Source organism: Dermacentor albipictus, unplaced genomic scaffold, assembly GCF_038994185.2.
Source record: "Dermacentor albipictus isolate Rhodes 1998 colony unplaced genomic scaffold, USDA_Dalb.pri_finalv2 scaffold_13, whole genome shotgun sequence".
Lineage (NCBI taxonomy): Eukaryota > Metazoa > Arthropoda > Arachnida > Ixodida > Ixodidae > Dermacentor > Dermacentor albipictus.
The window spans coordinates 2,624,507-2,652,313 of NW_027225567.1; the positions used below are offsets into that span (position 1 = coordinate 2,624,507).

The window sequence follows — 27,807 nt, forward strand, 5'->3', positions numbered from 1 at the left end:
CATATGTGGATAGTCTTGCCACAGGTGGGAACTGAACCCACGAAGGTTGTGGGTTTGGTTCCCACCTGCGGCAAGTTGTTTTTTCATCCACTTAGATTTCCATTAATTTATCGTTTCCTTATTTCATTTATTAACCATATATATACTGAGTCTTCTTGGTGGTGTAATCTTCGTTCATTTAATTGTCACATACTTGGCTATCAGTAATACTGCTTCACCTTTCCAACGAAACTGCAGCGTCTCTCTCTCTTTTTTTTCTTTTTCTGTGAGTCCAAGTCATGCTACGTGTGACTGCTGTTGATTCTGACTTCGAGTGAATCTGAATTGGCCTCATTTCAGTTATTGATTGAACTATACAGTGTTCCCTAACTCGAAGAAAACCTAGTTCATATTGTTTCCAGTGCAGTGCAGTAGCCACCAGTAATTATTTCGTTACTGGGATTTAATTCGGTAAAGGCAAATAATTACCTAACTCAAGAAGTACTGTCCTAATTTTCAAAGTGTCAATGAGGCATTCGTAGAGGCCCAAAATGACATCTAACAGCGGTGTTTTCAGTGACATACTAATTGCGTAAATTTTTTTCCAGCTGGCAGAGAAACCTCCCTCAAGAGGTATGAAAAATACCACGTGTGTGTGCTCCCACCAGTATCATAAAGCGGTGCCCTCAAATAAGCTGATTGAAGGCAACTGCATTGCCTGTCACAAACCCAAAGAGACAGCACATCACCTTGATAGTGGTACGGAAGGAGCACCAACAGCACATTTCCCGTTTCGCAGCTATTCCTTCCTCTCACTTCTACGTCACACTTATTATCCATCTCTCAAGGCAGACTGATCACATTGATAACAAAAGCCCCTTGATAACTGGGCCGAAGCATCACTCTGGCCATGCACGAAATGCGAAAAGCAGTGTAATAGGCATAGAATGTTTCAAAATCCCGGCTTTGCTCATATCTCATTGAAAGAGTGCGTGCGAAGCTGTATTTTGCGCTAGAAAAAAAAAGCGTCAAAAGAAAAAAAGGGTCATCTGTGCACTTTACACTAAGACAACAGCTATCACAGCTTGTTTCCAACTAACGCCAAACGCGACATGTTACTTAGGCCGGGGCGCGGCAGATAAGGCACTAGCTCGACCACGATGTTTTTCTTTATTTTCTTTATTTCGTCCTGGCTCACTCAAGAGGGAGCATGTTCGAGGGCGCAGTCACGTGGTATTCTCCATATTTCGCAGGGTTTATTAATCAATCATAAAAAATTAGTACACAATTAGTACTTCGCTGAAAATACCACAGTTAGATGTCTCTTGGTTGTGCCTTCAGATGCCTCATTGACACTGATAATTAGGATAGCACATATCGAGTTAGATAATTAACCCTTTCACTGTCACGGACGTACCGGTACGTCATCGCGCTTCCCCCCCCAAAGTGTCACCGACGTACCGGTACGTTCTCTATCGTGCGTTCAAAATTTCGCGTCTGAGCGCAAAGCTGGCGCTCCCGGATTGGCCACGCCATCTGTTGACTCTTTCTACAAGATCGTATATTTGCCTCGACCTGTGTTAACCCATGTATTGAAGAGTATGGTGCGGCTGCCACTCCCCACTTTCTCTTTGCTGAGTGGCGCGGTGGCTCCGCGTTCGCTGGATCATGCGCCGCCGCGTGTGGTCATGGGTTCAAGGGTTGTTCTACCATCTCCGCTGGTTTGTAAGGTTTTTATTTTTCTTCTGTTGGTGTGCCTGCTACGGCGCGTCAAGTTCAGGCGCACGTGCCGTTGCCTTTCCGAAAAGAGTGACTCCATAGCTGCTTTCGCTCTCTCGCCGCACCCTCGCTTTTGACTTGCAGCAGTAAACGTAAAGCCCTTCTAACTTTGTTTAGCCTTTTTCCATCTCCCTCTATCTTCTTGATCACGCAACGTCCCATTTATCTCCGTTGTGCGGGCGACTGAAAGCGCATCCTCCCTGCGCGCGGTTACTTTCGGATGGCTCAGCGCGCGGACCTTCGTCTGCTCATTAGAGCAGTGGCTCAATTCCGATTCAAAATACGAGCCAAGCTCAGATTCAGACTCGGACAGAGTCGCATGCGAGGAAGAGGGTTCCGCATCGTCAGATTCGGATGTTGAACGGATTTTATTGACAGGCTGATGATGATGATGTTTACTAACAACAGCTGCAGAACACTGAAATGTGCATATTGCATTGACTATGTTATTTGTATACCAATCATAATCAAAAATAAATTGCTATGTTCATTCCCTGTAATGCTCGTTCCCTGAAACCAAGCTGACACTGGGGGTGCATCACGGCCAGAAAGGTCCAACAGCGAAAGGGTTAATTGCAATCATGTATTTAAATCTCAGTAACGACAGAATCACTGGCAGCTACTACACTGTACTGTAAACAATATGCACTACGTTTTCTTTGAGTAACGCATTGCTCTTTTTAAAAATATTGGTGCATGACAGGACACTCTGTATATATTTATTACTTTTGCATGCAAGTGACAATGTTTCCATCCCTAATAAATGTTGTAATTTATTAGAAATGCTTTTTTTTTTTCAAGAGTCGTTAGCATTGCTTACTGGAAAGAGAAGCAATACTGAGACACAACATTCACGTGCATTCCACACGCCTATGATAGACGACTCTGCCAAAGGGGTCACTGAAGTCTATAGGTTTTTTCCTGGTCAAAAAAGCATGCAAAGCAATTTGAAGCGTGGTGAACATACAGCAACGTATTCATTCTCTAGGCATACACTATCCATACCTTTAGAAATAATTTTTAATTGGCTACCCCCATCTCTTCCAAAAATATTGTTACGTGAACGAAGGATTAAGGACTGGAGACTATTTACAAAGTATATATACAAAGGAAAATGCAGCGCTGGCCAGTTCACCCGACAGCTAGAGAGCCAGAGAGTGTTCGTCGTCTTTGTTGGGGCGCCCGCATGCATTGTCCACAAGAAACACGCAATATGCATGTATCATTATCCCCGCTGGCGCAAGCACCGTACCGGTGCGTTTAAATATAGGTGATAACAGGAGAGTAATATAGTTTGAGGCGTGCAACATGCACAACGTCAGTGGAATTCGAGGCAGATGAGGCACTGGTTCTCACTGGGGTGATTTCGTATGTAACTGGAGTCATGGCATACAGCACTCGATATGGGCCTGTGTCCCGAGACGAGAGTTTTTCTGACAGGCCAACGTGACAACTAGGGGACCACAGCAGTACCAGACATACAGGAGAAAAGTGGATGTCTCTGTGTTGGCGATCGTACAAACGCCGTTGCTTCTCTTGCGAGGTCAGGAGGTGAGCGCGGCCAATTTCACGTGCTAGGTCTGCCCTGGTGATGACATCAAGTGTATACTCGCTGGTCTCTGCTGCAGCGGATGGAAGGGATGCGTCCAGTGGCAATGTGGGTTCTCCGCCGCACAACAGAAAGAATGGGGAATACAACCGGCAGTGTCGTGACGCGAAGAATTATATGTCAAAGTGACATAGGGTAGGGCAAGGTCCCAATCAGTATGGTCGGACGAGACGTACTTTGCAAGCATGTCTGTTAGGGTACGATTAAGACGCTCCGTGAGACCATTAGTCTGCGGATGGTAAGACGTAGTCAGCTTGTGCTAGGTTGAGCAGGACTGCAGGATGTCGGCGATGACTGTAGAAAGAAATGCCCGACCACAGTCAGTGAGCAGTTGGTGTAGAGCGCCATGCTGCAGAATCACGTCGCGTAAGTGAAAATCGGCGACATCTGTGGCGCAGCTCATTGGACAAGCTCTGGTGATGGCGTAGCGCGTGGCGCAATCTGTCGCCACAGCGACCCACTTGTTGCCAGATATGGATGGAGGGAAAGGGCAAAGTAAGTCCAAGCCAACGTGAAAAAACGGCTCCGAAGGAATGCCGAGCGGTTGAAGGCAACCGGGAGAGAGTGTTGATGGTGTTTTTTGGCGCTGGCATTTCTCACACGCTGCAACGTATTTCCGGATGGAGTGGACAAGACCTGGCCAAAATAAGCGTTGGCGAATCCGGTTGCAGGCGCGGGAGATGCCAAGGTGACCTGCCGTTGATAAATAGTGAAGTTCTTGAAGAACAGCTGACCGGAGGTGTTTGGGAATGACAAGGAGCAGGGCAGGACCGTCGGGGCATAGATTGTGGTGGTATAATACACCATCCCGGAGAACAAACAGGTGAAGGGACGAATCAGAATACGAAGATTCTAAGCCATCCATGATGGCGCGCAAGGTGGCATCACGGCGTTGCTCGTCGGCAATGTGTAGCAGCCGAGAAACGGAGAAAACACAAGCATCGGCATCGGGGTCAGGGTCAGTGGGTGGTTCGTCCACTGGATATCGTGATAAAAAGTCTGCATCTTGATGTAATCGGGCCAACATGTACACTACTGCATAGGAATATTCTTGTAGCCGCAGAGCCCAGCGACCAAGCCGGCAGGTAGGATCCCTGAGTGAGGAAAGGCAACAGAGCGCGTGGTGGTCCGTGATTACAGAGAAGTGCACACCATACAAGTACGGGCGGAATTTGGAAACTGCCCAGTGTTACGAACGGCCTGCAAGGGTACCGACCTACAAAATTTTTCCCAGCCAGCCGCAACTGCAAGGGTGGTGAGCTTCCAAGAAGCAACCTTGGAACCCTTCCCCGCCTGCAGCAGCGACTTGTTTTCTAGGGACGACGTAGTGCTGCATCAACACCCCCTCGGTGCCGCTATGACTAAATGCGGTTGGCGAACCAAGTATTGTTAGTGGATTCGCAGTGGCCGCCACGGGTTGCTTGGAGCGGGGGAATTCCTGTAAAGAGATGCTTTGCAGCTGCAGTCTCACGGGTGCCAGAAGTCGTCGGTCAATTAACAGACGCGGCGGCCACTGACTACGGGGTCAGTTCTTGGATCAAGAGGTGCCTGCTCGGATCAAGACCCCCGTCTACAAGAAACCCTCTCACCTGGTGTGTTCAGTGAAGCCTGTGTGGAAGTGAGTGTGTAAACCCTCCCCCTCAAAGGCGAGTCGACGACGATGACTTTGAAGGCTCCGTTTGGTCGAATGGCCACGTTGACGCGAGGCCAAGCTCGTAAAATCGCGTCGCTTTCAGCTGAAAATGCAAAAGCTGCTCCAGCGGAAGTAGCAAAAGAGGTAACTTCAGTAACCGAATCCGAGCTAGGCTCGAGGGATGAAAAAACGGTTGAGGAAAGCCTGCCAGCTGACCAGCTCAATGAGAGTGGATCACTAGGGTATCAAAGTTCACGCCTGCAGGAAGAGCCAGCTGACGCAATCGCACACGAGACAGGGTCGTTACTATCACCGGCCTCAAATAACTTTGATCAGCTCTTACGTGTAAACAGAGAGTCACTGGCAGCCGAGCAAAATAATGATGACAGCTTAGCTAAATTGCATCACACAGATAAAGAAGGCATTGCTAGGCGCAACGTGACGATACATGAGAGAGGAGGATTGTTGTGTGGCGACGAGCGACCACGTAGACCGGTCAAAGTATCGGGCTCTCGCAGGAGAGGAAATACCAACACTCCGTCGCTTAGCGTAGCATTCTTTTTAATTATCTTCGGAACGCTAGCCCGCGCCGGAACGCGCCAGCCGCTCGAGCCTCGTGTAGACGCGAGCGTTTACGTCAACTCTCGTGCGACGCCGATGCTGCTGCCGCTACAGAGGGCTCCCCCCCTAGAGAGGAGGAAAGTTCGACGAACGATGGAAAGTCCACGTGACGCGGCGTGTCTTCGCGTTGGTCTTGGGTGTCACGTGCGCAGGCGGCGACGAAGGATGCAGCAGGGTCGCGTCGCATACAGGTGGAGCTGATGGCGCGAGTGCTTCGATGTAGGCGGGTTTGAGACGTTCCAGGGCAATTGTGTCTGATCGGCCGTTGACATTCACAACAAACGTCGTCGGACGACGCTCTAGAACACAATATGGCCCGGAGTAGTGTGGTTGTAGAGGCTTCCGCACGGCACAGTTACGCACGAAAACGTGGGTAGCAGAGCTGAGTGCGGGAGAAACGTACGGGGACCTTGCTTCTTGTGAACGTGTAGGCACGGGGCGCATCTGGCTGAAGAAAGCTTGCAGTTCGGCTACGTAGTCGGCAGGTGATGGCATAGGCGTTTGGGGGGTGGCGACAAAGAAATCGCACGGAAGGCGTAGGTGGGTGCCGTAGACTAGCTCAGCACAGGAGCAACCTAGGTCGCTCTTGAGTGCGGCTCTGATGCCAAGTAAGACGAGAGGCAAATGCAGGACCCACTTCTCCGGCGATTCATGTGCCATAAGGGAGGCCTTGAGATGCCGGTGAAAACGTTCAACTAGTCCGTTGGACTGCGGGTGGTAAGCAGTTGTGCGAAAACGTGTCGTTCCGAGTAGTTTGAGTAGCTCGTTGAAGAGCGCTGAGTCAAACTGTCGACCGCGATCTGTGATTATTGTGGATGGGCAGCCGAACCTTGCTATCCACGTAGACACGAACGCTGCTGCAACAGTGGGTGCTGAGATATCAGATATAGGTGTAGCTTCTGGCCACCGTGTGTAACGGTCGATGCATGTCAGTATGTAGCAGTATCCTTTCGAAGGTGGAAGAGGGCCGACGAGGTCCAGGTGTACGGTGTCAAAACGAGCATCCGGTGGAAGAAAAGACTTGGCAGGCGGAATGGGGTGACGCTGGATCTTCGAACGTTGACACGACAAACAGCAGCGAACCCAATCGCGAACTTGCGCGTTTAGCCGAGGCCAAACGAAACGACTGGAAAGAAGCTTCTGTGTCGCGCGTATGCCAGGGTGCGACAGGTTGTGCACGGTTTCGAATAGGCGTCTGCGAAGGGATGCCGGAATGTATGGCCTAGGTGTGTCGTTAGAAGTGTCGCAGACGATGGACGTACCATCTGGGGTCACAACGACGTCTTCCAATTTCAGGGACGTTGGCGAATTCCGGAGTGTGCGAAGTTCAGTGTCGTCACGCTGTTGACTGGCGAGTAAGTCGGCCTCGATGATGAAAGGTTCCGATGTCAACGTGGAAACGACATTGACACGACTCAGAACGTCAGCTGGAATGTTGTCGGAGCCCTTGATGTGGCGGAACGTTGTTGTAAACTCGGAGATGTAGGAAAGCTGTCGAATCTCGCGGGGCGAGTAACAGGACGCCGAACGATTCGCTGCGTGCACAAGGGGCTTGTGGTCCGTCAAGACAGTGAATGCACGGCCTTCGAGGAAATGGCGAAAATGCTTGATAGCCAGGTAAACAGCGAGTAATTCACGGCCGAAAACGCTGTAGCGGGACTGCGCAGGCTTCAGTTTCTTGGAGAAAAAAGCGAGTGGATGCCACTCATTGTCGATGAATTGCTGCAGAACGGCACCAACGGCGGTATTTGAAGCGTCGGTCATGATGGCAGTGAGTGCGTCTGGCTTTGGGTGTCTAAGCAGCGTGGCGGCGGCGAGGGCAGACTTGACTCTTGTAAAAGCGTCTGCGGCCTCTTCAGTCCACTGAAGCACTTGTTTGCGTTTGTTTACCAGGAGAGCGTCTAGCGGAGCCATAAGTCGTGCGCACTCGGGAATGAATCGGCGGTAGAAATTGACAAATCCGAGAAATTGGCGAAGCTTGGTGAGTGTGGTCGGTCGGGGAAGGTTTTCGATGACGCGAATCTTGGACGGCAGTGGTCGAATGCCGTTAGCGTCGACGATATGACCGAGGAACTCGAGTTCGGGTTGACCGAATTCACTCTTGGCGGCGTTGATCACAATTCCTTTACTGGCAAGGCGTGAAAACAACAACCGCAAGTGGTGAAGATGTTCTTCTGCCGTAGAGCTTGCAACGAGAAGGTCGTCAATGTATGCAAAAACGAAAGGCAAACCTCGGGTGACGGAATCGATGAAGCGCTGAAAAGATTGGCCCGCGTTCCGTAAACCGAAAGGCATGCGGAGAAATTCGAAAAGACCGAAGGGTGTGGTGATGGCGGTCTTGGGAATGTCTTCTTCAGCGACCGGTAGTTGATGGTAGGCGCGAACGAGATCGATCTTAGAAAAGATCGTCGCACCGTGTAACGCTACCGTGAAGTCCTGAATGTTCGGTAGAGGGTAGCGATCAGGAACTGTGACGTTGTTTAGTGCCCGGTAATCGCCGCAGGGGCGCCAGTCGCCCGTCTTCTTAGGCACCATGTGAAGTGGTGATGCCCAGTTACTGGAAGAAGGGCGGATGATGCCAAGTTGCAGCATGTGTTCGAACTCCGCGCGAGCGATCTTGAGTTTCTCCGGGGACAAACGCCGGGGTCGGAAGTAGACCGGTGGGCCGGAGGTGACGATGTGATGGCACACGTCATGTTGTACCGGTTGCGTCCAGTCCGGTAGGCGCGTCAAAGTGGGAAACTCGCGTAGGAGTGCGGCGAAAGGTTCGTCCAACATGGCAGAAATAGGCGCTATGGGCGATGTGCCTGATGATGGGACGCCGGGAACGGATAGCTGGGTCACGGAGTCGATGAGACGGCGTCGTTGGATGTCGACAAGGAGTCCGTAGTTATGCAAGAAGTCTGCTCCAATGACTGCATGACGGACGTCTGCAACCAGGAAAATCCAGCGGAACGCTCGTCGAAGGCCAAGGTTTAGCATGACGGAGCGTGACGAGAAAACTGGAATCCTGGTGCCATTGACGGCTTGCAAAAACGAGACAGGTGTCGCTTTTCGGTCGGAGTGCTGGGCGGGTAGAATGCTGACGTCAGCACCTGTGTCGACAAAAAATCGTTGTCCCGTAACTCTGTCCGTCACGTAGAAAAGGCGACTTGTGTGCTGGGCCGGACCACTCGTCGCCGTTAGAGGTCGGCCGGCCTGTTTCCCTGCCATGCGCAGGGACGCCGACAGTGACGAGCGTCGTTTCCAAAACGGCGGTGGTAGTAGCAAACGCCAGGCGCTGTAGTTGAGGTTTCATTTTGGGTGCCCGTGCGTCTTGATCTGCTGGAACTACGGCTGCGTGGGCGACGAGACGCGCGGCGATGCTCCGCTCCACAGATGATGCGTTCCAGGCGCTCACACAAGGAGTCGAGCGGCGATTGCACTGCAGAAGAGCAGGGAAGAGTTTGCAGGGCGGTTGTATTGTCACCCGGAGACGGTGACGTGGCTGCGATGGTTGGGGTGGCTACTTCCATGACTTTGTCGGCCAAAGCGGCAAGTCCGGTAAGGTCCATGGTAGAGGCTGTCGCCAGGACCATCTGCACGTTAGCCGGGAGTCGTTGCAAAAACAGTTCGCGCAACAGCGTGTCGTCGATGGATCTCGCGTTGTTTCCGAGGAGCTGGCTCATTCGGCGAAGAAGTTGACTAGGGCGTCGGTCGCCGAGTTCTTCAGCGGACAGAAGCTGCTGGATGCGAGAACGCTGTGAAGCTGCTGTGCGCTGTAGCAGTGCTGCCTTGAGATCGTCATAGGCGGCGGCAGACAATGGGGAGTTCAACAAATCTGCTACCTCGTCAATGGCGGCGGGCGAGAGTGCTGCGACGGCGTAATGGAACTTCGAGGCTTGAGAGCGGATACCAGCGACTTGAAATTGCGCTTCGGCCTGAAGAAACCACGCCGAAGGATGCTGGTCCCAGTACTGTGGGAGGCGGACAGCGATGGCGGAACAGGAGGGCTCACCGCGTTCCTCGGAAGGGTTCTGGCCTTGAGCTCTCGTAGCGTCGGTCTGGTCCATGGTCATCTCTACCACAGGAGCGTATGGCAATATCACGTCCGGGTTCACCAAACTGTGGCGACGAGCGACCACGTAGACCGGTCAAAGTATCGGGCTCTCGCAGGAGAGGAAATACCAACACTCCGTCGCTTAGCGTAGCATTCTTTTTAATTATCTTCGGAACGCTAGCCCGCGCCGGAACGCGCCAGCCGCTCGAGCCTCGTGTAGACGCGAGCGTTTACGTCAACTCTCGTGCGACGCCGATGCTGCTGCCGCTACAGTTGTATAGGCACTACAGAGATCGAAAGGGTAGGATTCTAGATCAGTTAGTCGAACCTACTAAGTACAGGGAGGACTTCTTGAGTCTCTGTCATGGAAATGGGTGGTCCGGCCACCTAGACATAAACAAATCAAAGGAAAGGTTGCTTATGGAATAATACTGGCCTGGCTGTTTCAAAGACGTAGAAAACTTTGCAAGATCATGCGACGCCTGCCAGCGCTCGGGTAAACCAGGAGAGACATGCAAAGCTCCACTAGAGGTAGTGCCCTTGATAACAGAACCTTTCAGACAACTTATGATAGACACGGTAGGGCCTCTACCAAAGACAAAGTTGGGTTTCCGGTATTTGTTTACCATGCTGTGTCCGGCTACAAAGTTTCCAGAAGCAATCCCTCTGAAAGAGCTCAGCTCCACCTAAGTAGTAGGCACGCTTTTGACAGTATTCGGACGAGTTCGGTTTCCAGCCGAAATTCAGGCGGGTCAAGGGTCAGTATTCACGAGCGCACTGACTTCCACATTCTTACAAAAGTGTGGGTTAAAGTTGATCCACAGTTCCGTCTATCACTCTCAGTCAAATAGTGTAGAGAGGTGGCGTTCAGTGCTTAAGCGAGTTTTGCGGGCATTCTGTTACAAACACGAGGAGGACTGGGAGAATTGTCTTCCGGTCATTTTGTTTGCTTTGTGAAAGGTTCCTCATGAGGCTACAGGGTTCTCGCCAGCAGAACTAGTTTATGGGAGGACACTCCGTTCTCCACTGAGAATCTTAAGAGAGATGTGGGAAGAAAGAGGAGAGAGTCCAACAGTGGTTGAATACGTGATAAATTTGCTGGAACGGCTAAGCGCAACCCAAGAACTAGTCGGAAAGAACATGGAAGTAGCTCAAAAGAACGCCAAATTCTATTACAACAAGAATGCGAGGCTTCATACGTTTAATGCCGGAGACCAGGTAATGATCCTCAAACCTTCAAGAAAGAACGAGCTTGAAGTTCACTGGGACGGGCCCGTTAAAGTGTTGCACAAATTTCAGATACTAACTATGCTCTGAAAATGCCCGGTCGCAGGAAAGAGGTGAGGATATGTCACTGCAATTTGATGAAGCCTTATATAGAGCGGAGCGGAGTCGTTAACTATACCATCCAAGAGCAGGATGGTACTAGTACCAAGTTTAAGGAGTATAGGGCGACCTCCAACTCTGAAATCGGCCTAGAAGAAGTATAAAACATTCGGTAAGCTCGCAGGCTCTTAGACCCGAGCAGCTAGATGAGCTAAAAGGGACGTTAAGGAAATATCTCGACAGATTCAGCGATCGGCCAGGTAGAACCGAACTAATAACGCATGAAATAGAGCTCACATCAACCGGACCCATAAGATCAAAGCCTTACAGTGTGTCTACATGACAGAGACAAATTATGGAGGCAGAGATACAGCGCATGCTAGAGTTGGGAGTTATTAAGCCCGCTGAGAGTGACTACACGTCACTGCTAATACTTGCAGAAACCCCTAACAAGGGCCCTCAACTGTGTGTTGATTACAGGAAGTTAAATGCCATCACTAGGGATCAGCTGTACCTAATACCCAACACTGAGGAACGAATTGAAAGAGTTAGCGCTGCTAAATACATTTAATCTATAGATCTCGTGCAGGGGTACTGGCAAGCTCCCCTATCAGAAAGTGCCAGCCGCTATGTCGCAATTATCTCACCTGTAGGCACTTTTCGCCCTTTCGCCCTCAACTTCGGGCTGAAGAATGCGCCGTTTAGCTTCTCTAAGTTAATGGATATTGTCCTAAAAGACTTGCAGAAGTTCGCCTCGCCATATCTTCATGATGTAGCAATTTTTTCGGACAGCTGGGAACAGCATGTATCACACCTCAAACAGGTGTTCTCACGGTTGAGGGAAGCCGACTTAACGATGAAGATGGAAATGTGCAGGTTTGGGTGTTCGCAGGTTACTTATTTCGGCCAGGTTGTCGGCCAGGGCACGAGATGGCCGGCTGAGCCGGAAATAGCTACTATTAGAGGATTTTCACAGCCGTGCACAAAAACAAACATTCGTTCATTTTTGGGACTTGTGGGGTACTATCAACGGTACATTCCGAATTACTCGCAAATGGCAAGTCCTTTAACGGATGCACTCCGAAAGGGAGCACCGAATAGCATGCACTGGGATAAGGACAAAGAGAATGCTTTCCAAAGTTTGAAAACGCTATTGGTTTCCCGTCCTGTGCATCGCACGCAAGACTACACCAAGAAATTCATAGTTCAGTGCGACGCAAGCGACGGAGGTATGGGCGTGGTACTTAGTCAGGTCGATGACGATAATGAGGAACATCCTATCCTCTATGCCAGCCGTAAGCTAACCGTAAGAAAGGAAACCTACATCGCTTCAGAGAAGGAATGTGCTTGTTTAAATTGGGCCGCCCAGAAGTTGTCGTGTTACTTGTACGGAGCAAGGTTCATCTTCGAGACCGACCACTGTCCTCTGACGTGGTTCAATCAAATGTCACACAAAAATGGCCGCTTGCTCCGATGGAGCCTCACTCTCCGAGAGTACAATTTCTCCTCTAGATATAAGAAGGGAAAGCTGCATAGCAATGCGGATGGTTTGAGCAGGCTCATTTGAATTCTGCATTTAGGGACCCTGCCTAAATTTTGGGGTTAATAAATTTGTTAAGCCAAGAAGATCCCCTCTCATTTAGCAGGACTCCCTCCATGATTGCCCAAATTGTCAGCACGAAATTCCTTCCAAATTGGCGTAGCGAAATGCAGCATTTTTTGTTTCTGAATTTATGTTTTCTTCGAAGTAGTAGTTCTGCGGAAACCCGCAAGGTAGAGAGAAGTAATGAATAAAGGGAAAATCAGACATCCACCCGTTCGTAGCAATTGCTACGAAGGAAACCCATACGGATTCCTCGAAAGAAAAGCCTCAAGTTGAAGAAAAATTCGTCCTGGTCCGGGACTCGAACCCGGGACCACCGCTTTTCCAGGGCAGCTGCTCTACCATCTGAGCAAACCAGGTGGCTAAGCAGATGGCAGGGCGAAGTCGAATTTGTCAACACGAAGCAAAGGCATGTGTTTGACGTAGTAGTTCTGCGGAAACCCGCAAGGTGGAGAGAAGTAATGAATAAAGGGGAAATCAGACATCCACCCGTTCGTAGCAATTGCTACAAAGGAAACCCATATGGATTCCTCGAAAGAAAAGCCTCAGAGTTGAAGAAAAATTCGTCCTGGTCCGGGACTTGAACCTGGGACCACCACCTTTCCGGGGCAGCCGCTCTACCATCTGAGCTAACCAGGCGGCTAGCAGATGGCAGGGCGAAGTCGAATTTGTCGACAACATGAAGCAAAGGCGGGTATTTGACGTAGCAGTTCTGCGGAAACCCGCAAGGTGGAGAGAAGTAATGAATAAAGGGGAAATCAGACATCCACCCGTTCGTAGCAATTGCTACAAAGGAAACCCATAAGGATTCCTCGAAAGAAAAGCCTCAGAGTTGAAGAAAAATTCGTCCTAGTCCGGGACTTCGGAATTCGTCCTAGCCCAAGGCAACTTTTCTATGCATATGAGGGGGAGGGTACTTTTACTAGTACAGATGTGAATGCCCACCATTTGCCATAAAGACGTGTGAAGCCGCAAAAGAGAATTAAATTATGTGTATCTTACAGGTACGCCCGTGAGGTACACCTCTTCTTTACTTGGCAAACAAAGAACCACATCAAATGGAGTTGCACATGAAAGATGTGCAGGAAGAACCTTGCCAAGAACAAGTTACAAGCAGAAGTGCAAAATAAAGTTCTCTAGTAGTGTTTTTTTAATTAACTCTGGAAGAATTATAGAGAAATCTATATTTGTGGAACAATCTCAGTTCGTTTCTATCCCTCGTTTACTGCACTGCCAAGTAGCAAAACTGACTGGTGTTGTTATTTGGAAAGTTGCGTAACGATGCGTGGTCACCAGTCCCATACAACCGCGTAGAGCACAGGACGCTGCGATTCTAGATGTACTGCGCCAACCACGGAAGGTTAAACCCCCCCCCATTAGCAGAGCAGGGAAGTAACGTCAGGCAGCTTGAAGCTTCATTCAAAACACACGGAATTATTCTCCACTTTCGGCCGTGTTTCCTCTACTTCCTTTTTAAATAAAAAGATGTTGATCGATAAACATCTTAACAATTTTGGCTTTTCCTCCCAGTTTGGATGTTACCTTGGCTTTCTCGTTTAGTAGGTCGCTTACTTTTTCATCTCCTTGCGACTCTTTTTTCTAGATGCCAATTTCACACGAAAAGTGCTGTACAATAAAGGAAAAACCAGACAAGGTAACGGGTCAGTCATGGTAGAGTGTATAAGCGCGAATGGACGAGGATGTAGAAAGAAACAGATACACAGACACAGCGCACGTGTATCTTACAGGTACGTACGCCCATGAGGTACACTAGCCCGCCATCGTGTTTTAACCAAGGGTCAGTCATATTGCTTATGGGTTGAATGGTTATTGCAGGGTCTGATGATGGACGCTGTTTCGCAATATTTTAGTTTCCACCTTATCTAACCCATATCGCGGGTATATGGTTCCGAGGATCTGCCAGCTTCGCGACGAGCCGTCACGCAAGGAAGTAATGAAGCAAAAGGAAAAATTAAACACAACTGGCGTTTTCTCCTGCCACAACTCGTTCCACGAGCATACAGACCAGCCAACTATGAACCTTTTGTGGTCCCTGGATCAGTCTAAACAACGAAGGTTGAACTAACGAAGCAACAGGGACGCGCGTGATCGTAGAAACGATGGTGACATAAAAACTGTGTTGGGCATTATAAATAACATAAAATATAATGAAAACAATAAACTAGGCCTTGCCTGCTGCAATAGATGGCGACAAGTGAATTCATCTTGAGTTAACTGTGCGGCCACCGAATCGATGAGAAAACTGGCCTCCACACCACAGGAGATGCCGATAACTACTGCCATCCAATAGGAGTGAAAAAATTGACAGTCGTTCCACTCTGTGAAGATGGAATGGCAGCGAAAGATGGCGACAGTCAAAGCTCTCAAACGAAAAGCAAAGCGTTTCACCTCCACTGCGGGTCGGCCTGAAGATAGTGCAATATCGGGCTGACCCGCGGCAGAAGTGAAGCAGGCGTGAGCATGCCCCATACATGGGCCGCTCCCAAAGATAGTGCAACGCCGGGACGACCCACGGCAAAGGTGAAGCAGGCGTTAAGCACTCCCCATACATGGGTCCATACTGAAGGTAGTGCAATGCCGGGACGGCCCGCAGTGGAATTGAAGCAGGCATTAAGAACTCGTCATATGCAGGCTGATACCGAAGATATTGCAATACCGGGCCCACCCGCGGCGGAGGTGAAGCAGGCGTTAAGCGCTTCCCATACGTGGGCCGCTCCCGAAGGTAATGCAATGCCGGGCTGACCGGTGGTGAAGGTGAAGCAGGCATTAAGAACTCCCCACACGTAAGGCGATCCCGAAGATATTGCAATATGGGGCCGACCCGCGGTGGAGGTGAAGCAGGCGTTTAAGCACTCCCCATACGTGGGCCCATCCCAATGATTCCGAAGGGCGTGTTATAGGTTTCCGAGTCCTCAGGGGTATGTGCCATTGATCTTTGACCCTTTTTGCACTATCACCAGTGTCGGCCCACATGATGATTTTTTCTGTTAACGGATGCCTAAAAACACTGCGGAAGTTAGTCATACACTGCTTTTGCTGTAAAAGGCACCAAATGTTTACCGGCAAGTACATTGATTTGTCGACGCTTTAGGAATGTGTGTCAGGAGCGGTGTCTTTGGCGGGGCCCGGGTCCCCCTGGGCCCCCTCTGGGTACGTGCCTGCAGACTACAATTGGGTGAACTTCATTGGATCATCACCAATACCTGCCGTCCTCCAACCCAGGGCACTAAGGAAAGAAGTTATTTAAGCGCAAGTTTTAGACCGACCTAGGCAGTCCAGAGTCTAGAAGCTGAGCCTACAATCTGCTGAAAACCGTCAAAGAGCTACTGCCGTTCAGTATCGCCTAGCCGCGTCTGAATTACGAGTTACAAGTTGGCATAGGAGGCGTCAAACCAACGTCTGCAACGAAGCTCACGGTAGTTCCCCTCAAGTTAGCTCAACCTGCTCGAGGGAAGTCGTCAGGACCTAGACGCCCTAGAAACCCAGCCCAGCAATCGCATCCACCACAGCGAGATCGGCTTGCCAGTGTTCTTCGGGAAAGCTCTGCCATTGACTCCACACTTTATGCACTTGCTGCTCCTGCCCGGCCATGCGTATGCCATCATTTGCTTTCTTTTGAACTCTGTTTAGTTGACCACCGTTTAGTGTGTTTTGTGTAGTGTTAATTCCTACATTTACTGTTAACTGTTCATTGTATTTCTTTTGTATTCATCATTGATCTAGATTAAGTGCATGTGTGTTAGTGTTCTTTGTGTTTCTTTTAATTTTTGTGTCATTGTCAGTCAATAAATATTTTTTTTTTCTGTCTTTCTCCCAACTCTGATTCCTTCGCTGTGTTCGCTTGAGTACAGAACGACCAACCGCCTTGTATACCCTGTCGACGACTTCGCGCCAACGGTGAACGGGTGACAAGCCGTGATATTAAACTGGCACCTGCAGACTGGACGTTCCGTACAAGAGCAGCACAGTAAACAAAGAACAAGAATCGTGGAGATAGATCGATTAGTGCTAATGACGCATTGTTGCCCACTGTCGAATGCAATGTGCATGCGAATTGTGAGCACGTAAGCTTTGGAGGTGAAGTGGCATTTTGGAGGGAATGGAGTCCGAGAAGTGGATAGAACAAGGCAAACAGTTAGGCCTTGGGGGCACTGAACTGAGGGCATCGGTTGCGAAACAGCAGGGGCAGGCCCGAGAAGAGCGTGCGTTGACTCGAGAAGAAAAAGAGAGGGAGCGATTGGCGGCTAAAGAAGCCGGAGAGCTCGAAATGTTGTTACAGCTAAGGATTCGGCTTATTCATGGTAGCAACGAGAGCAGAAATAGCAACGAGCACCCAGTACAGGATTTTGAAGAAAGGCAGCAGAAATGTCAGGCACCCGTAGAAGTTGCGCACGGAAGGTGCAAAGAAGTTGTATGCACGGTTCTACCGATGGTCGAAAGAGAGGCTAATCTTTGTGAGCCTAAATGTACTTTATCGGAGGATGCCATATTCGTAGGCCGTGGCGTAGTTGCATAGGAGAACAGTTAATGGGGACCTGATTGAATTCAACGAGATACGGTACCAGTGGAGTGCTAGAGAAGCAGCTAGGCCAGCTGTGGAAGATTTGGCACTGTTACCCAGGGAGTATGCCAGCCGAGATAGCAATGATAGGAATGATTTCGTCACAAATCATTCAGACTATTTGGTTCAGATGGCAATCGTGACTGACGATATGAGTGCTGGTCAGCACGAGACGCGAGCTCGGATATGAGCACCAGGAAGTGTGCTAGAAAAAAGCGGCATCACAGAATCGAGAATGCGACAGAAAAGACAATGCCACCGAATAAATCGCAAGGCGCTAAACCCTGTGGGGATCGCAGTCAATGAGTTCACAAGGCGCATTTGTGACTTGGGAAGTTTTCATTCAGAGCGCGCCGGAGCCACCCGACTAAGAAAAGGAAGGGCCGTTCGGAGCGAAGGTGGGCAAAGGACAGGGGGCAGTTGTGCTCCCCCTCCTTGGGTTCTTTTCAAGTACTAGGCATGACACCGGAAAGCGAGGCAGTAAGACGGCACAAATTGATCATGCGCGGCCGTGAAGTCGCAGTACGATACCCAGAAAGCATGTTGCCAGTATCCACAGTTTCGGGGGTCCGCAGCGAGTGGGATAGCCGACGTGCCCTTTGTGATCCCTGGTTGACAGGACAAGCTTCCGGATGGCGCCTGCCTCGAGTTCGGCTTAAAAATATGCGACAGCCGCAGGCTTCTGAGAAGAGAAATGGCAATACGGGTCTTGTGAAAACAACAGTTTGTTTCTTTACTGTAGGGCTCAGTTAAATGTTTTTCGATAAGCAAGGTTCGAGCTTCAGTTAGGTTGTTCTACAAGCTGATAGTAATCTCAATACACTGATTTTCAATGAGTCATTCTTTCTTTTTTTTTTAAGCAGATGGGCTTTTTTTTTTCTGAGAGAGAGAGAGAGAGAGAGGGAGGTGCACTTGTAACATCAAGTCTACATTGTGTGTTGGAGGCCTGTAGTGGCGCGCTTGTGCGTCAGTTCACTTTTCAGAAATGTTCACAAGATTTTACTTTTAAAGTGGAATGCGTTATTTGGAGTAGCCGTTGTTTGACTACACAACTTTAGAAAGTTAATCTTTTTTTTTTCATCTGTAAAGCCTGTCTTGCATGTACACAAAGGAGTATTGGTATGTGCCTAGCACGTGTATTTAGAAACGGGCAGCATTTTGAGGTTCATTAGTGCGTGAAGTACTCGTATTTAGATATGAGCGTGTAATTTATGCAAGATTTTTTTATTTCTTTGGAGCGCGTCCTTTATGGACAATAGAAGGAAAATGTTAGTGCGTGAGTAGCACATATGAATTTTGACCGCAAGGTGAGAGCCACTCTGATAATACATTCATGAAGCAAATATGGCTCTAGTGGCACTAGAATGTGCATTATAATTCATGTGGACTACAAACAGACTGTTCGTGGCAGTTGGGTTGCGTATGATACTTAGATTATAATTTTTTTTTTTCATTATTGTATATCTTACTTTTGGTGTCATGCAACACGAGTGTCTGGTGTCAGGTTTGAGGATCCAAAAATTCTCAATGTACTTGCAAGGCACCTACTACTTCAGGAATATCAGTTCACGGTCACCCACAATAAAGGAAGCGAGAATGTGGTAGCCGATTATTTGAGCCGAATATAGGGTCATTCCACAGTTAAGTTGGAGATTTTTGTGTTGAACATAGGCTTGTAGTTTTCCGTTCAAGTAACTTTTTTTTGGTATGTACATATTGTATATTGTGTGTATAGGGTTTTGTATACATGGTACGGTGATTCTTTTTTTCTTTTTTCTCGAAAATGCCACTCGTGAAAGCAAATATTATTTTATAATCAGGGTGCCTACCAAGTTGACATTTCCAAATTCCCTGAGTTTTCCAGGTTTTCCCTGAGTGCCATTGCAAATTTCCCTGAGTGATGCAGAACTATGTTTTATATCAACACGGGCTGAAACCATATCGCCTGATGCTGTCACTCTCTAGTAAGCATATGAAAAAAAAGCAACTTAATCTAATTTGAATACTAAAAAGCAGTGTTTATGTTATTCAAAAAGAGAATAAAAGGCAGGGGTTAGTAAAATGCACAGCAAATAAAGTATCTTCGAAAACAATTGCAAATAGGGTCGGACATTATCAAATACGAATAGAAAGGAGATGCATACAAAGGCAAATATTTTCTAATATGAGCTATTTTTATCAACTGATAGCAACCTCAGTGGGATGAGGCCTGAACTCTGTCACAATTGAGATTCTCTCCAAACAGCTCGTAAGTCAACCTCAACAGTCCTGACATACTCTCAAGCCGCGCACGACGCCCGAGTGTTGTGTTGCACTGCTTCAAAGAGTGTATTTTGGTTTGGATGAGGGACACCTGCATCTCGGCATCAGCCAAAACTTTACTTTTTGACCTCAAGCTCTTTCAAAACGGCGGCAACAAGCTTCCTATCTCGTTTATTCCTCAGTACGTAGGTCACTTCTGTTCTTGACCGCCTTCCGCCACTCGTTCGCCCCAAGGACCATTTAAAGCATCTTGATCAGTTGCACAGTCCACGACCGATTTTTCTAGCTCCCTAGGGGCCGCGAAAACGTCCGAAAAATCGGCCAGTTGGAAAAAAATAAATGCGTGTCATTTACTGCCCTTAGAGGCTCAAACCACCACAGGCACATTCGAAAACGCTCTGAAGGCCTGTCGGTACACATATTAGGCATACCTGTGCTCGTACTGTGACAGGAAATGCCGGGTGCCCGCGTGTATAATTAAGATATACATACTGTATTCCGTGGCAATAGCCCCTTCCCACGCTTGTTATGCTTCACTGCAATACTTTTTTGTAAGCTTTACCGAGTAAAATTTCTGTACAAAGGCGAAGCTGACTTTCATGAACTGGCATTACGCAACGCACCGTGTTTTCCAAGTTTCTAAGCCAATCGCGAGGACCACAAAGGTAGAGTCCGTGCCATTGCTGACAGCAGGGAATTCTTTCAATAAAAAGTTCGGCCCCCAATGGCAAGAAGCTTCATAGCGAACGTCGAAGCAGCTAGGCCTAGCGTTACCGCAGTGGTGGCGACGGGTGCCAGCGGATCTGCGTGCGAGAGTGCCGGTTCGAGGCGGCGAAGTAATCAAACGGCAGCGGTGGTGCCGTTGATTAATGCCGTTTCGGACCTGCGGTCGCGGCAAAATGTCCGGAAAATCGGACGGCAAAGAGTTCTTGCGTCGGAAATTCGGAACACTATGGGGTACGAGGTGGCGCCGTGAAGCCGTCCAAATTATCGGGAATCCGGAAAGTCGCTCGTTGACTGTACACTGGCAACTCCTCCTGCCAACGACAGGGCGTCAAAGACGATTCATTACGATTCCTGTCTGCTACTCGAGCCAGCATTACCGCGACTTTCGACCCTTTCAATAAAATTGCCGCTAAATTTCCCTGATAGAGGCCCAAATTCCCTGAGTTTTCCCTGACCTTTTCCAGACTAATCAAAATCCCTGAGAATTCCCGGTTTTCCCGGTTTTCCCGGTTGGTAGACACCCTGTATAATATTCTGAAAATGAGCAGCAGTTGTCACGGTGCGGCATTATTCGATTCAGTGAAGCACTGATCAATGGGCAGGCTCTAAAGGGTCGTAGTACTAATAGGAACCAACGAGCAAGACGGTTACTGCCAGCCACTCGGGCAAGTGGCTGAAAAGGGTCGAAAGCAGGCTTAGGAATTGTCTTTTTGTCGTCGGCGCGACCGTGACGCCTCGACAGCTTTTTGTAGGAATCTCTGTGTCATCGGTGCGACCGTGACGCCCCGACAGCTATTCTTAGGAACCCTTGTGTATACTCTGCCCCGCGGATGCGTTGAGAAGCTTACTAAGAAGGCAGGGGTGCGAATACTGTACTCTGAAGTATGTGGTGTCTGTGCAATCCTGTGTCCATGGATTGCTGTCAGTGTATGTGTAACGACAGCGCCGTATGGCCGGCTGCCGTCGTTTTCTCCTGTTTATGAGTGGACAATGGAGGTCCGGCACGGACTCAAGGGTGTGCGTGTGTGGTGCAATAAGAGTGCACATACTCTATCAGCCGGGGGGAACCACCCGTTCCCTCGCCCCTAATTAAAAGGGGCGCGGCCATGACATTGAGAGGAGCCAGTACACAATTAGGTGAACTTGATTGGATCGTCACCAATACCTGCCGTCCTCCAACCCAGGGCACTAAGGAAAGAAGTTATTTAAGCGCAGGTTTTAGACCGAGCTAGGCAGTCTAGAGTCTAGAAGCTGAGCCTACAATCTGCTGAAAAGCGTCAAAGAGCTAGTGCCGTCCAGTACCGCCTAGCCGCGTCTGAACTACGAGTTACAAGTTGGCGTAAGAGACGTCAAACCAACGTCGGCAATGAAGCTCACGGTAGTTCCCATCAAGTTAGCTTAACCTGCTCGAGGGAGACATCAGACCTAGACGCCCTGAAAACCCAGCCCAGCCATTGCATCCACCGCAGCGAGATCAGCTTGCCAGTGTTCTTCGGGAAAGCTCTGCCGTCGAATCCACACTTTAAGGACTTGCTGCTGCTGCCCAGCCATGCATATGCCCATCATTTGCTTTCTTTTGAACTCTGTTTAGTTGACCACCATTAAGTGTGTTTTGTGTAGTCTTAATTTCTATATTTACTGTTAACTGTTCATTGTATTTATTTTGTATTCATCATTGATCTAGATTAAGTGCATGTGTGCTAGTGTTCTTGTGTTTCTTGTGCTTCTTTTAATCTTTGTGTCATTGTCAGTCAACAATTATTTCTTTTTTCTGTCTTTCTCCCGACTCTGACTCCTTTGCTGTGTTCGCTTGAGTACAGATTGGCCAATTGGCTTGTATACCCCGTCGACGACTTCGCGCCAACGGCGAACAGGTGACAAACCTTGACGATGCAGAAACGCCATGCGCCATCTTTCATTCTAACAAGTACCAAGGACTCCACGAAGGTTCAACAATACCATTGGCAAGCATCTTGTTCACTTTATCTTGAATAACCTTACGCTCTGAAGCAGAAACTCAATATGGCCGGCAATCAATAGGACTGGCATCACCAGTATTTATGTGATGCCTAACAAATGAAGACTGGCCCAATTGGCACTCGTTGAGGTCGAGGATGTCATGGTAGGAAACGAAAAGACAACACAGAGCTGCTGCTTGTTCAGGCAATAGGTCCACAGAAATCATGGGACAAAATGTTGCATCAGGGCAAATAGCATCCTGTGGACATGGTGAAGAATCTGAGCAGACGTCTGCTGAAAACGTAATGATGTGGTCATCTCCTATAGCACGCAGCGTTGCGACCGATATGCCTTGGCGTAGAACTTCTTTTGTCAGGCCAAAATTGACGACGGGGACGCATGTCCGGTTATCGGCGACGGTGACGACGGAGTGGGGCACAATTATATTGCGCATCAAAAGGACATCTGGAACAGGTGTGGTGACATAATCACCATTGGGCACAGGAAAAGATGATAGCAAATCAATGAAAGTCAAGGCTTTAGGCGGCGGGCCGACGAAGGCGGTCGTACGAAAGTTGCTTGGCAGTTCGGCACAAATATGCGCGAGTAGAGTAAGTTCGAGGCAAAGGGTACCGGCAGTACAGTCGATCAGACCTGAATGCGCCATAAGAAAGAGACCGAGGATTAGGTCATGGGGACAATTGGTCAGCACTGTAAAAATAACAGGAACGTGGCGATCAGCGATATTGATACGGCAAGTACACATTCCAGTGACGTCAACAGTGCTACCATCGGCCACGCGTACAGCCTGAGGCGCGAGAAGCTTCCTCAGTCAATGACGGAGGTTACAACTCATTATGGACACCTGGGCTCCAGTATCTATTAACGCCGTCAAAGGGACGTCTTTGACGTGAACATCAAGTAAGTTCTGGTTCGTTGGGAGCATCAATGGAGGATTTCAACCCAACGATGAGAATGCAGCACTACCTCCAGGAGCTGCATGGTCTAGTTTTCCGTCCAGGAGGGTCCATAATTGGTCGGCGACGAATAGCGGCGTGGCTGGGGCGACGGGGACCGACGGTGCCGAGGTGACGCCGAGCGAGCAGGACGACTGACATCGACGGATACGTCAGAAGTAGGAGGCATACGGCAAGACGAGTAACGGTGCAGGTCCGCACGTGGGGCGAGGAGACGGGGAAAAGGAGCTCGAATACGGATACGTCCAGGAGGTGTGGCAGTGGCGAGCGACGTGGCCAATGCGGAAGCAATGGAAGCAAATGGGCTTGTCGTCCGAAGTACTCTACTCGGTAGGGTTGCGGTATCTGGGAGGGGAATACAGATCGCTGTGAGGCGAAGCAGTCGGCACTGATCGGGCGGCAGGTCAGGAGACAGAGCAGGCAGCAGGAAAACCTAGGTTTGCAAATTCTTGCCGCACAACTGCCTGAATGAGAGAGATCGCTGGGGCTGGTTGGTCAATGGTGGGTTCAAGTGAACGGAACGGCGCAGGACTTGTAGCCTCGAGTTCGCGGCGAACAATGCGTGTGACGTGCTCATTTAAGGGTGGTGAAGTGGTGAGGTCTACGCAAGACAACGTCGCAGCCGTGTTAGGGAGACGGAAGAACTGTGGAATGACGCCAACGGAGGCCAGCAACGGAGGCCAGCAGCAAAGATATGCGGTTGACTGTATGCTCAGCAGCACAACGACCATCCGGGAGCAGTGCAACGAGCCCTGTGTGATGACTGGTTGCCTGCAGCGGAACGACTGCGCTGAATTCTTGGCTGCGAGGTTTGGTGAGTGCGGGACTTTCTTCTACCGAGTTTTGCCAGGCTTTTGTTAGTGTCAGAAACAGAGCTGGTAATTGTGGTTGTCGTTGCTGCCGGGTTAGTTAGCGGCAAGACAATAGTAGGCAGTAGAGAAAGCAGCATTCAGAGCAGCCATGGATTGGGAGTCGTTGCGCAAACCGAAATTGCTGGAGCTTGCAAGAGAGTTGGGTCTGGATGTCTCAAACAAACTCAGAAAACCAGAACTGCTAAGGGCTATTCTTGAGTTAGAAGCTGAGGATGATGAGCTGTCGGAATGCCTTGAGACCATTGAGGAGAGGGCAAAAAGACCGGAGCGCGAACTTAAAGAGCGAAAAGAGAAACAGGAGCACGAACTTAAAAGAGCAAAAAGAGAAAAAGAGGAGCGCGACCGTCAACACGCTTTGGAAATGAAGCGTCTCGAGGTAGAGATGGAACACGCTCGTAATGGAAGTCAGGCACACGGTGCAGGAGAACGAGTATTGTTCAAAATGACTGACCTGATGCGGCCGTTTAAGCTTGGAGAGGACATTGGTTTGTTCCGGGTTAACTTTTAGCGAACGTGCGAGAAGCAGGGGTTCTCTCGGGAAACGTGGCCACAGCGCTTGCTCACTTTGTTACCCGGCAAGGCGGCCGACGTAGTCGCTCGCTTGAAGAGAGAGGAGGCAGAGGATTTCGACAAAGTGAAATCGAGTCTGCTAAAAAAGTACAGGCTGTCAGCGGAGGTGTTCCGTCGGAAGTTTTGTGAAAATGAGAAAGGCAAAAGTGAGTCATATACAGAGTTTGCCTACAGGCTTATGTCAAACATGCAGGAGTGGCTCAAAGAAAAAGCGTTTGGTGACGACGAGAAAGTTCTGCAGTGTTTCGGGCTGGAACAGTTTTATAGTCGGTTACCTGAGAATGTGCGGTACTGGGTCTTGGATAGGCCAGACATTAGTACGGTGGCTAAAGCCGCCGAGCTAGCCGAGGAGTTTGTGACGCGTCGGGCTCGCGGAGTTAAGTACGGTCAAAAGGGTGAATTTGGCTCCAAGTTTGAGAGGCCGAAGTTCACACCCATGAGAGCAAGGGGGAACACACGTAGTGCGGATGCGAGTGAAAGCAGTCCAACCGAATCTAAGGAGACGGCGGCAGCCGAAGCCGAACGCAGAAAGCGGTTCGAGACGAGGCAAGCACGCGTGTGTTATACGTGTCAGAAGCCGGGTCACTTTTCGGCACAGTGTCAGGAAACAAAAACAAAAGTCGTGTTTTTGTCATTATGCAGCACTGACGAGAACATGAAGCTTCTCGAGCCTTACATGCGAGACCTCCTCGTGAACGGGAAAGAGTGCCGAGTGCTTCGCGATTCCACAGCTACAATGGATGTAGCTCACCCCTCTTACGTAGAACCCGATATGTTCACGGGCGAGTGCGCATGGATCAAGCAAGCCGTGGAAGCTCATAGCGTGTGTCTGCCCGTAGCAAAAGTGCTTATTGAAGGACCTTTCGGAGCACTTGACACGGAGGCCGCGGTGTCACCTATGCTGCCCCCCAGTACCCGTACCTATTTTCGAACAGGTCCGATCACCTCCTGCGCAAGAAGGGGCTTTTGTTTGGTGAGGCTAGCGTTCAGGTCTTAACCAGATCGAGAGTTCGGGAGCTAGCTGCAAAGGCGGTAGTTGCGAGGCCGACGTCGAACAATGAGAAAGGGTCGGAGGCGCAGCAAGCTGATATTCAGAGCACGTCTCAACTGAATAAAATTGAGCCTGTAGCGTTGAAGGCACCAGATACTGGAGAGGAAATGCCCGACACGGGAAAGTTAGAAGAGCTATCTGCAGATTTGCTCATCGCGCCTACGTCAGACGCACTTAATAGGTTGCTAAAAGTCAGCCGGTCAGCTTTAGCTGAGCAAAAAAAGGATGGCAGCCAAGAAAACATACGCTGCATTGTCAAGGAACGTATCGCCAAGAAAAATGCTCATTTTGTGGAAAGAGGTGGGGTCCTGTACCGGAAGTATCTAGACCGCAGGGGAGTGGAGTTCAATCAGCTTATCGTGCCTCAGTGCTACCGTCAGGATCTGTTGTGCTTGCCGCATGGGGGTTCGTGGTCCGGACACCTAGGAGTTAAGAAAACTAAGGACCGTCTCTTGCAAGAGTACTATTGGCCAGGGTGTTTTCGGGACGCAGACCACTTTGTGAGGACATGTGACACCTGTCAGCGGGTGGGCAAACCAGGGGACAAATCGAGGGCGCCGTTGAAGCTGGTACCTATCATTACGGAGCCTTTTAGGCGGCTCGTTATTGATACAGTGGGACCTCTGCCGGTAACAGCCACGGGGTACAGACACATTTTGACTGTGATCTGCCCAGCGACAAAGTTCCCTGAAGCAGTGCCGCTTAAAGAACTCAGCTCAGTTGAGATAGTCGATGCTCTACTGTCCATATTTGCGCGAGTTGGTTTTCCTGCGGAAATCCAATCAGATCAGGGCACAGTGTTTACTAGCGCTTTGACGACAGCCTTTCTCGAAAGGTGCGGGGTAAAGCTGTTACACAGCTCAGTGTACCACCCCCTTCGAATTCCGTTGAGAAGCTCCACTCCGTCATGAAGCGCGTGTCGAGAGCATTGTGTTTTGAACATCAAACTGACTGGGAGCTGTGTCTGCCTGGGGTGATGTTTGCATTAAGGACCGCGCCGCATGCGGCTACGGGGTTTTCGCCAGCTGAGCTGGTGTACGGTCGCTCGCTGCGGTCTCCGCTTCGCATGCTTCGAGAATCGTGGGAAGGCAGGGGCGACGACCCAGTCGTGGTGGAGTACGTGCTTAAGCTCCTCGAACGCTTAAGAAGGGCACAGGAGTTGTCAAGTGACGCAATGGCAAAAGCCCAGCAGAGGGCCAAGGTTTATTATGATCGAACAGCCAGGGCCCGTCGTTTTGAGGTAGGCGATGAGGTCATGATATTGCGCACATCGCTAAAAAACAAACTTGACGTGCAGTGGGAGGGCCCAGCACGGATTGTTCAAAAACTGTCGGACGTTAACTACGTGGTGAGTCTGCCAGGAAAACGGAAAGCACAGCAAGTTTACCACTGCAATCTGCTCAAACCCTATAGACAACGGGAAGCAGTGGTGTGTATGATGGTAAACGCTCCCGAAGAGCTTCCGGTCGAGCTTCCGGGACTAGGCTCAGTGACGAACAGGGAAGACACCGATCAAGTCATTATGTAGTGACTTAATCAGTAAAGCATCGCTGTCGCCTGAGCAGAAAACCGAACTACACCAGCTCTTACAAGAGTTTCAAGGTCAGTTCTCCGAGAGGCCTGGTAGGACTTCTGTCCTTACTCATGATATAGAACTTACCTCCCCAGAGCCAGTACGATCCAAGGCGTACCGGGTGTCACCCCACCAGCACGATATTATGGAGGCTGAGGTAAAGAAAATGCTACAGCTCGGTGTTATTGAGGCGGGTGAGAGTGATTATACCTCCCCTTTGATTTTAGTTGAGGTACCGGGCAAGGAACCTCGTCCTTGCGTCAAACACCGCAGGCTTAATTCCATCACTAAGGATCAAATTTATCCGATCCCTAACATCAAGGAGCGCCTTGAGAAAGTTAGTAGCGCTCAGTTTATTTCCACCCTAGATCTTGTCAGGGGTTATTGGCAGGTTCCACTTACAGAAGAGGCTAGTAGGTATGCAGCGTTCATTTCACCAATGGGAACATTCCGTCCTAAAGTGTTGAGTTTTGGTTTGAAGAACGCGCCATACTGTTTTTCAAGCCTCATGGACAAAGTGTTGCGGGGACAGCAAGAATTCGCTTTACCGTATTTAGACGACGTAGCGATATTCTCCGCATCCTGGTCTGAGCATATGGCACACTTGCGGGCAGTGCTAACCCACCTGCGCGAAGCGGGCTTGACA

The 27,807-nt window shown here is 49.6% G+C and overlaps 1 protein-coding gene across 2 annotated transcripts in view; it reads right to left on the minus strand.

The window, feature by feature from the left end:
- Nucleotides 1-27,807, minus strand: part of Hs2st (Heparan sulfate 2-O-sulfotransferase) — a 77,494-nt gene that overhangs the window by 21,668 nt on the left and 28,019 nt on the right. The gene's annotated exons all lie outside the window — the stretch shown is intronic.